Source organism: Neolamprologus brichardi, chromosome 20 (assembly GCF_056152115.1).
Source record: "Neolamprologus brichardi isolate AB-2024 chromosome 20, ASM5615211v1, whole genome shotgun sequence".
Lineage (NCBI taxonomy): Eukaryota > Metazoa > Chordata > Actinopteri > Cichliformes > Cichlidae > Neolamprologus > Neolamprologus brichardi.
In genome coordinates, this window is record NC_142123.1 from 8879001 (window position 1) to 8891809 (window position 12809).

General features: G+C 40.4%; 1 protein-coding gene across 1 annotated transcript in view; it reads right to left on the minus strand.

Annotated features, from left to right (window-relative positions):
* LOC102783560 (helicase ARIP4-like) overlaps nucleotides 1-12590 on the minus strand; it is a 76113-nt gene extending 63523 nt beyond the window's left edge. Inside the window, exon 1 of the mRNA XM_006785381.3 lies at nucleotides 12468-12590. The gene's annotated coding sequence lies outside the window, so the exon portion shown is untranslated. The remainder of the gene's footprint in view (nucleotides 1-12467) is intronic.
* Nucleotides 12591-12809: the final 219 nt, after the last annotated feature.

Genomic DNA, 12809 nt, shown 5'->3' on the forward strand with positions numbered 1-12809 from the left:
AAAGGAGGGGGGCAGTGAGAAGACAGCTGCTTGCATAAGCTGGCTTACATAAGATCTGGCTAATAATGCCACTGTTCAGCTTAGAAGAAAAAATAAAGTTATACAAGAGGTATGCCAAGATGCAAGACATTGTACACACACACAAACTAATTTCTCCATCCCTCTCTTTCAAGGAACTCGTACGCATGAAAAATCACATTTTCTTATTAAACTTTACACACAAACTCTCTCTCTCTCAGACACACACATACACTTTTGTACTCTATACTAAGGCCCTTCACTGACACATTTATTTCCCAGAGTAATCTTAGCCCAAATCTAATATTAAACCTCAAAAATGTGCTCTAAATGTGGTGAGGACTCTCACACTCAAACTGGTTTCACATGCAAAAAAAGGATGTAACAAGAGCTCACACATACAAACGCAGTGATCTTGCACCCTGGTTTCAGACGTCAGCAGTGCTGAACAGTGTGTACCGGGCGCTCATTATAAACCCTGCAGGAAGCTCGATGCAGATTTTAAAGAGGGAAGGAGGGGGGAATGGTAACATGAACTACATAGAGTCAAGCTTTCCCATTAAAAAAACTTGTATACAAGCTCTTCACTTAATAACTTAAATTAGAGGGCTGACACTGGCTTTTGTATTTTTGAAAGCTGTTCACTTGTACCTCTCCATCACATGTGTTTCACAGAAAAGGGATACAAAAAACTGAAGCGTTTCTAACAACAGATCAGTTTCCTCCTTTGAAAAACTCACAGGCCGACACACTGATGACGCACTGCCCTGATGTCAGCTGACCGTGCACCGCACATTCCCCAAATGCAGGTCATTTGCAAGAATAATCAGACCACCAACGCTTGGTTCACGGCTCTGAAAATGGATATTGTATAACACCTTCCTTTTATATTGAAGTGGCTTACAGACTTAGAAGATCTGCATCACAACCCCTTGCTTGTGTAACAGAATTACACAATACTGAAACCTGGTGGTGGTGGTGGTGGGGAGGGAGGCAGGGGGTTTACCAATCTAGTCAAGTTGCTTTCATCCAAAACAAGATGACACATAGTTCAAACACACACACACACACACACACACACACACACACACACACACAAAGTTCTTTCTACCCAATATATGTCAGTGCAGACAGCTTTTATAAATAGAATATGTTATTCTGTAAAGTGATCATTATGGATGCTCTGTTTAGAGGATGTACTTGGGTGTACTTCACAGTTAGGCTGCGATTTACGTCTTCCTTTGGAAATCTGTTTGGTGACCCTTTGACTTTCTACGCTAGCGTCATCATCACCAGACACAGCTATGCATTATATGGCTGTGTTGCCAAAACACATGCTAATTACAGGACTGTGCAAAAGTTTTGAGCCATCCCTCATTTAGTGATATTTTGCTTCTAAAGAGCCAGATTTTTTTGGATTGTTTCTGTGGTCTTGGGGAACAATTATCCCTGCTTTCTGAAGGACTTTCAAAGTTTTCCAACTACTTCAAGCATAAAAAATCCCTCAAGTCAAGGGATGAAACAGTTCTGTGTCTACACATAACAGTCAACCTAGCAAAGAACCAAATTTAAATTGTATCTTAAGGGCTTTGTTACTAGCAGCATTTGATAAAAATCAAAGAAAAAACATAATTTTTCGCCATTTCGTTTTGTTCAGTCTGCAAAAAATGCCAAAGATAAAACAGTTTGACAGACATAAAAATAGTACCAACACGGTAATTCCCAAAGAGCTAATTGCTGAAAATGTGGCATAGTATGCAGTGTGTCCTTAAAGAACCTGTTGAAGTGGCAGGCCTGACAGCAGATGAACAATATGTCATGCCCTCAAAAGCAATGGAGAAAAATTCAGCAGACATTGCACAGGACCCAAGAGATGCGTCTGGCTCTTCAATGTTCACTGAAGCCTCATCAGAAATGTTCTCAGTGTACAGTTGGGCATCAAGAAGCCATTCCTAATTAAGAGAAACTGGGAGAAAATGCTGAGGTATGCCAAATTACACAAGAACTGGACTGAAAAAAAAATCAGTGATCACAGGTTTTATGGAGAGACGAATCCAAACATAAAGAAGCTGGTTAAGAGAAGGGTGCAAGATAGTGTGTCTACAACCATCAGCGGAGGCTCTGTCATGGTTTGGGGCTGCATTGACGTCAGTGACAAGAAATCTTGCCAAAACTGACTGAATTATGAACACAGGAAAGTACCATCAGATTTTGATCCACCATGCAATACCATCTGGAACGTAAGAGCAGTAAAAGCATATCTCGATAGAAAAACTCACAGTAGAACACCATCGGTCATGGACTGACCTCCACAGAATCCAGACCTCAGCATTGTTGAAGCAGTTTGGGATCATCTTGCCAGAGAACAGGACAAAAGGAAGTCAACATCCAAAGAAGAGCTTTGAATGTCTTTCAAGAAGCCTGAAAAATTATTTCTGGACATACTTAAATAAAATACAAGAAAGCTTAAGAGTGTTCAGACTATGTTGAAGAACAAAGGTGGTCATATCAAATATCAATTCCAGGCTCATTAGACCTGTAAAAACTCTGCTTTTGCCCTTTGTTTGGACATGGTTCAATTAATCACTTTACCTATTTCCTATTTGCACAATACTGCAAAATCCAATGCAGTACACACTAAATTTCAAATGATAGTGTTAATGCAGGTACTATTAATAAAAGGAAACGTTTTCAGTCAGTAAAAACGAACAGTATTTTTTCATTAACAAGTGGACCCTGTTTGGTTTAATCTGAACCTGCACACACAGCAACCGTTTTTCTAATTCTGTCTTTGAGCCTATTAATACCCACAACATGTACAGGTTTGTCCAGGATTAGCCTCATTTTAATTCTTTAGCTTCGAGTTCACAGTCACAAGTTAGTGACCTGGATCAATGGAACAATGTTGATCTGCACAGGCTTGCTTCACTGACTATTTTTAAACCTTTGGGCCAATCCCAAATGTTACTCACATCTAATGCCTGCCCACCTGATCTCCTCTTGCATTGCAGCAAAGAAAACAAGAAAACAAACAGACTACACCCACATATGATCATATACATTTCATTAAAGAGCTTTTAGAGTTGAAACAATGAGCATGGAAAACCTTTTCTTTTATGCTGGAGAGTATTTAAGTACAAATATTGTATTTATTTGCATACTATTGTCACCAGCAAGTAATGTAAAGATTTTCAAGCTTAATCAATATTCTCATGACCAAGGTCCAGGCACTTAAAATGGTAAAGGGTTGAGGAGCAGCATGGGAGGTATCACATATCTGCAGGCCACAATGACATCCAATTGGATAAAGCTGGCTGTGCTTCAGCCAATAAGGAAGGATTTAGTAGGTTCACCGGGTTTGTTTAAGGTTCATGTGCGGACACTAGCAGGGACGGGTCTCTTCTGTTTAGGTTATCTGTACTACCTATAAGGCACTCAGTACAAGGCAACTAAAAGCTGCTGGAAAAGCCATGATAGCTTCAGCATGAAAAAAACAAGACAAAACTGGAGACCAAAGTCCAGAAAAGGGAAAAGGTGACAACATGAAGAAGAAAATCACTTTTTTCTTCACTGTGCAAAAAACATCTATGATTGGAAAAGTTTCTGCAATGATATTTAGCTAGGATTCTATCGATGTGCGTGAAACACATTTAAATGTGTTTGTAGCCCCAAATCACAACAACAGTTGCCATAAGACAAGTTATATTGTAAAGTAAAGACCCTACAGCAATACTGAGAAAACCCAGATAAACAAAGAGCAAGCACTCTGAGCAAGCACTTGACGACAGTGGAAAGGAAAAACTCCCTTTTAACAGGAAGAAACCTCTTGCTGTTAAAAGGAAGAGTCAACCATCTACCACAACCAGCTGCGGGGTGAGGGTGGTCACCTATCACTTGCTGGGGGTCGATATCCTGTAGAACTTTACTACAGGAACATCGTCAACCCAGGAGTGACACCACTCCAACGCCAACATCCAAAATTCTAAATGGTGGATTATCTCTGGTAGAAACTGCACACTCATTGGTTAACCACTTGTAATTGACAACTCTTTAGTCAATGAGTCTACGGTTTCATACCTAAATCCACCCTTCCCATTTTTATTTTGCAACCAAGATGACAACAGTGGCAACGCTCAGCAAGACGTTTGAAAATAGGTCTTCAGAAACCAACAGGTTATGCCACAGTCGCTACATCCATCTTTTATATTGTCTGTGACTTTAAGGCGTAATCTTTTAAAGCCATTCTGGCAAGCCAACAAATGTTTATTAAAAGAAATCCAATCATATTTTTTCATCCACCTCTGCCAAGATCCATTTCCTCTCATGTTTATCAGACATGAAACTTGAATGCGATTCTAAAGGGAAACAAACTGCTTATCAGAACGGTATGTAGGTTTTTAAAAAACTACTCGAACGAAAGAGAGCAAACATTTTTATTATTTGTTTTAATGTAAAATGTGGTTAAAATACACCATTTGTAGGCATCTAATATTCCCCTTCTTCTTCTACTCATTGGTCAAACAGAGCTGAAAAGCACTCATCACTGAAGTCGTGGAAACTTTCCTCACCTGTGAGAACAATCAACTTCGGAACAAAATAAAGTCTAAAGACTTTAAAAAGTAAGAATTAACACTTATCTGAGCTTTTTTTTTAAGTGAAAAAAGCAAAATCCCTGCAATAAGCAGACTCTATTAAAGTCTCTTATGTTATTCAAACAACACACAACCAATGGGGAAAAAAACAATTAGCAAAGAAAGTGCTAAATCATGAAGCAGACAATAGTTACTATTACTTTCTTTTGTCTTTTATAAGGACTGCTGGTACTAAATTATCACACAGTCCATTAGTTAATTAAATTTTGGTATAGAGCAAAATTTAATATAATCACAACCCACTTAATTAGTTACCCATTGCTAGAACTGGGTTGCATCTTCTTTTTGCCTTCAGAACTGTGTTCATTCTTCATGGCTCAGATTCAAGACCCTGGAAACATTTCTCAGAGATGCATGCAGTCCATGATAGCATCACACAGTTCATTTGTCACTATGCATCCATGATGAAACTCTCCACTACATCTCAAAGGTGCTCTATTGGATTGAGATCTTGTCATATGGACACACGTATTCAGTTGCTTCTATTAACAAGCAGCTGAATAAGTGTAAATAATAAAAAACTTGTCAGTGTATGTATGTGTATTCCTTTTGTTCTAGTAGGCCTACAATTCACAGTGTTTAAAAGTTTCACATTTTAAGACAGTTTCCTAATCTTGGCTACAAAAAGCAACCCTCAAACCACATGTTGACCTACAATCATGTTCAAACAGGAAACCAAGCATCTAGCTATGCACACACACAGTGCTGTAATTTAGATAGAACACAGAGAAGAAAGTCAACAAGATGATAGACAAGCAGCAGGTGTAGCTATGGATACTGGACAACAAATGACTAATGTCAACAATAAACAGGTGCATTTACACAGGCAGGTATCATAACCACTGCACACGCAGAGACATGCACAAAGAAAAAAACTGAGAGGAGAGAAGAGAGAGCTTGCTTATCAGAGGTCACAGATCAAACATAAAAACAATGCTAACAAACACTGTTCTCTGGACTGCCACACACCCACGCGGTGAAGATGTATCGGGTCTCTTGGAATCCTCAACATCCTGCAAACGAATTCAACCTTTACCACTGGGTTAAGTGGAAGATGCACAAGTATAGCTGTACTAATAAACACACTGAAGAGGGTTGGCTGTCATAGACACTGCAATACTGCGGATCCTAAGCTGAACCACATCTGACCAAAACTTTTGAAATTCTCATATCTTAAGATTGTTTGCTTTAGTAAGCTGTGTAGTTTATATTTGCATATGTACAAGAATTCACGGATTAGAGAGAGACGGAGAGACTTAACAGAGCAATGAGTAAATTTTTAACCCCTGTGGGTCACCGTAGCATCATTGACCGCAGTCACACAGACCCATAGGGACCACTTGTGAGCATCTGGTCATGAGAGATAAAGTGTACAGACTAGTCGGAGACTTCCACACAAACTACGGGTGACTGCTAGCAAACAAAGCAATTGCAAGGAAGTTTTGGGTCCAGCATTCTCTTTATGTCTCATTTCAACTAACCTCCAGCAACCCCTGGATGCAGAGATGGTCGCTGATCATTCTCCAGGTATGTGTGGCTGTGGTTTATGATAAACACGTGACCTGATCCTAACCACTAATATAGTTTAAAAATGTTTCAGTTATTCCAGCTTTTTCTCTGCAAACCAAACAACTATTTGTGATTTTTTTTTTAATCCTGTACAGTTTAAGAAATTTGACATTTGAGCAACTGTTGCAGAACAATTTCCTTTCAGGGATTATTACAATAATTTGTAATCTGAAAATGTCACCAAATATTTGTCACGGAATAAATGAATGAACTCTAATAACTGTGACAGAAATCCTGCAGTGGATAGCTTCGCCATTATTTAAATGCAGTTTACAAACACTGAGATTCAAACTGAGACCACTTCCAATGAGTTCACAGTGTGTTACTGAAAAGAAAGGAAAAAGTGGCCGATGAAAACTCAGAGATGTGAACAGACTCTTTCCTCTCAGATATCTAGCACTGAAAATCTGATACATCACAGCAGACTTGCAGTCATCAATACAATCCTTGACTCTGGGAGTAAAACTTACAACTGAGCAGGTGCTCAGAAAGAAGATGTTAAATCATTAAAAGTTTAGTAGGATGAGGCCCTGAAGGGATCATCTCAGGGGTGTGTAGGATTTTTCCACAAGACAGGCTCGGTAGTAACTTTCCATTAAAGGAAAAAGCAGTCAGGAGACAACCCCTATGCTCAACTGTTTACCTTGCTACAGCTAACAGCCCACATGCAGCTGCTACCCCCACCCCATCCCCCTTTTTTTAATTATACTGTTAGACAAGACACAGTGTAATAAATCAAAACATGACATCGAATTTTGAAAATGAGAAATATCAGACTCTTAAGGAACATGAAGGCAGGACTTCAAATTAATTCCCCACTGAATGTGTAAAGGCCTGAAGGGTATCCTGCGAAGGAAAGTCAACACGGCCAGGCTTTCTCTGCATTAGCTGACTCAAGAAAACCCAAAACTCCAGCTGGAAATAACGGGTATCACGATGGTGGTTATCAGCTTTCTCTATTAAGCTGGACTTTCCGCTTCAGGCTCTGTGCGGCCCACATGAAAGCGCCCTTTCAAGCATCATATGACTCTTCTCCTGCACAAAATGATCCCTATGAGTGCCACCAGCTCCAATCGGAGAGATCATTAGCTGATAGTAAAACAGTGATCTATAAAGAACATAAAAATAAAACAGTCAAGGCCAACACCGTTGCAAATACAAGAGATTAATGTTGAGGAAAATCCTTAATCTGGTGATCGACTGCACAGAGCAGTAAAATTGACATTTTAATTTGAGTTAATATATTTATTTTATCACAGTGCCCTCTCAGAGCTATTTATTTCTAATGTGACTGCTGCACATTAGTCTGAAACTTTAAAGTAGAGACATTTAAACCTTAAATGTTCCTGTCCCACAGCCTAATAGAAGAGACGTTGCTTTAGTTCGTTGGCAGATCAAAGTGAACTTGATTAAACAGGTATTCTTACTGTGTGTTTTGTGCAGTAGTAGCTGCAATTCCAGCAGTGTCAAACAGGCTTATGAGCAGTAACTAGGCAGTAGTAAGCTACAGCTTAACATGCACCTAACAACATGTTCTCCCAGCAGATAATCTATATCACACTTACAACATGCTGTAAGTAAAATAATTAGTGAAATCATGAATCACGTTTGTGACACTGAAAACTCTGACTACATGTTCGACATAGCTCGATAACCTACTAATCCCTCTTCATAGCATACCCCTATGGTCACACCAAGGTTTGCTGAGTACTGCAGAATTCAGCTACATTGAATTTTTGTGTGGATTGGCTAGAGATATTTTACATTTATAAATAAAAACCATATTTTAAAATTGCTTAACTTATTTAAACCAATCCGATCATAACAACATACATAGAAATACAGACACTCATAACGTGCCCCAATCATCTCCACCACTTGGGTCCTGCCTTCTGACACCAACTCTGGGCGTACTGGCTGGTTTTGACTGGCTGTTAACTGCTATTTCCAGCACATACTGGAGATAATGTTTCAGCAGTCTGAGTTACACAAATAAAGATGGTATAACAAAGTCTCTCAAAGTTTTAAGTGCAAAGTGCCATCGTTGTAGCAGAGAACAACCATGGCACTTTGGTTTTATGACAAGTCTGGTTTAAGCTTGTCATGGTCACTCTGACGAATGGTGACATCACAACTGCTGCCACTCGCCACGCTTTTGCATCGATATGCTTGTCACAGAGCCCTCAAAACCATTACAACCGGTGTGAAGAACTGAGTATAAATATCCTTTCAATGATATGATCAATACAGCAGGTGATGCAGCAACAGCTTGAAAACAAGAGACTTTGTCTCCTGTTTTGACTTCCTCTACTCTTACACTCCACGGATGCTGAGGGTTTTTTATTCTGATGGGCGACATCATTCGGGAGAAGCCACTCTGCTGCTGCCATTAGTTACATCCCTGTCTCCAGATTTCTTTTCACTGGCTGAGGTTTTTACGCTCAAACATAAAGAGAACAGTCACAGACTTCAAACCACTCTTTCGCATGCAGTTTTAGACAGAAGTAACATTCAGCATGTTCACTGCTGTAAGCTAGACAGCAGTCGCTCTCTGCATCTGCCCCTCTGTTCTTTACACTCAATTAGCCACAAGAAGAAAAATGAGCCTTTTGCAAAATTTCACACTTCCTCCATCAATCCTGATGTGTCACAGTAAAAAAGAGAAATTGCTGCCAATTCCTCTATTAAAGATTTTAAAATGACATTTAGTTAGGTTAACTATTACAGTAGGTCAGAGACACAGTGGCTCATCCACCCCACTCGTGTTGGTATTACGAATTTCCTAAAACATGAGAAGCACCGGAGCTCAGAGTCTCAGTTCCGTCGCTCTTTCACTCGTTCTCTTTCCATTTCTGCTCCACTGATTTACATTTTCTGGCCACAAGGAGAGATAAAGTAAAACCAAATCTCTAGTTAATCCGAACTCCCAGCTGTGATGTTTCACTCAACTCTGAAAATTAGCATCTGACACAGGTCAGAGCACCCTGCCCGGCATCCATCACTTTCTATCTCATTGTGGTTTTTTTCCCCGTCTTTACAAGAAGCGTAGGTCAAAGAGACACTTACAACACTCACCCGCTGTTTAGGACTCAGTATGGGAAGCAGTGAGCATGACACACATGCCCTCTTCTATAACTCAAAGACAGATATTCTTTCCCGATTCCCTTGTTGGCACATTCATCTGCAGAAAGTACATTTAGTACACAAATATCCTCCAACCTTTATTGTTTATTTTTTAACTACACGAACACATCTCCCCCTAACTGCTTTGAATCATCTGATAAGTGAGAACTAAAAGTGCATTTTCGACTTCGCCACCAGCGCTATTATGCTAGTGCGGGCAGTCCTTCCCCTTTTATCGTCAGGCAGATGAAATCTCATCTGGTGCTCAACCCCCATCACCGTACATAAATGTCAAGCAGGCCAGCGGTAGCCACCTTGCTCCCATCACTCCTGTGCTGTTTCTAGGGATGTGTTCCTGTACTGAGCTGCCTGCTGAGCTCATTAGCAGGAACAGACCGAGTGATGTAAGGGTGACTTGAGGGATGAAAAGAGCACTGCAGGAGCGTCCCAAGATCATCCTTTCAAAATTATACTGAGAATCTGGATCTAAACAGAACCCCCCGCAAAAATGTAATTAACTAATTTTGACCTGTGTTTGAAGTATGCAAGCCTGCAAACAGTATTTTGTTCAAGAGAGCGCGAGAGAGGAAACAAAGGCCAAAACTGGACAAACGCATACACGGCCAGATTTGACAAGTCTGGTAGTTTGCCAACCTGATCATATCACAGCTTGAGTTTGAATCATTCCAGACAGTCTTAAGTAAGAAAAGACGCAATGTAACCTTCAAAACGGTACTTCAAATTCATCTCTACCAGCAGCACAATAAGTTTCACTAAAAAAACAAAAAAACAAAACCCAACACAAAAAAACCACAACACTTGACGGCCAGTTAGTGAAGCATTTAAGATTTATATAGGAGCTTGATAGAATTTATTGTCTCTTTCTTTTTTTAAAAGTAAAGAGGCTTTCATAAGCTCAGGTGCAAAACCAGAGTTCTTCTAATGAGCTTTAACGTAGGAATGTGGTATGACCACCTTTATTCTTCAACAAAGCTTGAACTCTCTTTCTTCTCGCAGTTTCTTGTCATTTCTTTAAGTAGTCTGCAGGAATTGTTCTCCAGGCTTCTTGAAGGACATTCAAAGCTCTTTTTAAGTAAACAACCTTTATTTGTCACATACACAATTATACAGGGTATAACATGTAGTGAAATTCTTGAGCTGCAGACATAGCCGCGCCATTCCAGGGCTTGGTTTTAAGCATGGGGGGTCTAGCCAGGACCCTTACTGGATAACGGGTGGGAATTGAACTTGTGACTGCTGCTCCAAATGGGGCGTAGTCTTACCACTACACTATGCAGAGCCACACACTATCCAGAGCCAACATATTTTGGATGTTGTCTCCCTTTTTTTCGGTTCTCTGTCAAATATGTTTCCACACTGCTTCAATAACGTTCAGGTCCAGGCTCTGGGGAGGCCAGTCTATGACTGATTCGTGTTCTCTGGTGTTTTGTTCTGTCCCAATATGCTTTTACTACATTGGCAGCATATTTGGGATAATGGTCATGCTGAAAAAATTAAGCTGTGGCACAATCATTCACATTCATATGGTGTTTCACGGTGGATCAAAATCTGATGGTATTTTTCTGTGTTCATAATTCTAACAAGCTCTCCAACACCTCTGGCTGAAATTCAGCCCTAAACCATGACAGAGCCCTTGAGGATGTTATTTTCTAGTTCAGTTCTTGAGTAATCTGGCATTCCTCAGCCCTTTCTCCCAGTTTCCTTTAAGAATGGCTTCTTGACAGCCAACGTTTTACTGAGACCATTTCTGATGAGGCTTCAGTGAATAGTTGCTGGATGGACAGAGGACCAGATGCATGTCTAAGGTCATGAGCCAGGTCTTGCATTTTTTTTTTAAAGTTTTTTTAATAACTTGCAGGCACTGTTCATCTGCTGTAAATAGTTTTTTAGGCCTGCCACTTCTTCTTTTGTCCTCCACTTGTGTAGTTTCCACAGCTTCTTTAGAGACACTGTACCTCATGCTATGTTACTTTCTTTTTGGGGATAACCTTGTTGCAAAAAAATACTATGTTTATGTCTGTCAAACCATGTTGTTGGCATTTTCCACAGATTGAACCAAAGAAATTGAAGGAACTAGTTTTTGTAGCAGGCTGCTGGTAACCAAGTGCCTTAAAATATAAAATAAATTGCTAAGTTGTCCGTTAAGTATAAACACAACACAAGTTCTTCTAGTGATCTAGGTATCCTTTGTTGTGCTTTAATCCTTCATAGTCCGGTGTTAAATGGCGACCCTCTGGTCCGGTACAAGGACCGGACTGAAAATTGAGTGAAAACTTTGAGAGACCTTCAGAAAGCCTGGAGAACTATTTCCTCAAGGAATAATTAGAAAGTGTGGCTCCTTGAAAACAAAAAATATAAAATCCTCTGTACTTTTGCACAGTGGTGTGTGTGGGTACAGTTAAATAAACTGCCATACTTCTGCGCAGATGCACTTTCCTCTGCACTTTTAACTTCCGTGTTAAGACAACTGGTATATTCCAGTGCTTACAGATGCTCACTGCTGTATATTTGTGGAAGCCTTTCGTGTCTCTAGATGGAGCTGAGTGATGTCATTTGGTTGAAGCTGTGCACAAGTGTGACAAACGAACTGAAAAGCAATGGGAGAAGTTAAAAAGTGGCTGTGAAAGATCCCGGGAATACTAAAGCTGAAGCTGCTGATGGTGCTAATCGGCATCCTAATAAACAGAAAGCGTCAGTTTACATAAGTCTTTACATAAGTCACTTTCCTTATGCTTTCCCTTCATAGCCTAACTGTTAAGTAACACCTATCCGCTGCTTATTTAATGTGTCCCACTGACTCTGTGTCGGCTACTTCTTCCGAGGTCCTGCTATAGAAAAAATAACACGAAAATGAAAGCAGCGTGCTTGCTTGTTTCATAACACAGAAGAGGGGGGGCTGCAACAGCAATGCAGACAGGAGGAGGAGGAAGCGAAGAAGGAGTGGGGGGGTGCAAGTGCAGCATGCTCCTCTATTGTCTGGAGCCTAATTGACGCTCCAAAATAGCCCAACAGGAGAGGGGAAAATGCTTTTAGCAGGAAGAAAACATTCGAAAGCGGACATTAAAGCCGGCGTGTGTCTCTCACCTTCCGTCCCCGTCTCTGCGATGAGTCCCTTCAAGTAAAAAAAAAAAGGGGGAAAAAAGCTTTTATTTAGGAAGTGGTAATGAGAGGCAGGGCAGGCTTGGCCGCTTTCACCCATTCATCGGTTTCTTACTGAAAGAGGAGGGTCGGTCCTGTTGGTCCCTGCACGCGCTCTGTACAGGAAAAAAAAAAGCCATTACGAAAGTTCCGGAAGTGCCCGAGCATCCAAAGTGTTGTGGGCTCCAGTGCTGGTTAGCAGAGGAAAGGACTGCATGAAAGTTAAACTGTCAAATGTTATTTGATGCGTAATTCATTTTGTTCCCCTTTGTTGCATCATCCAAAAAT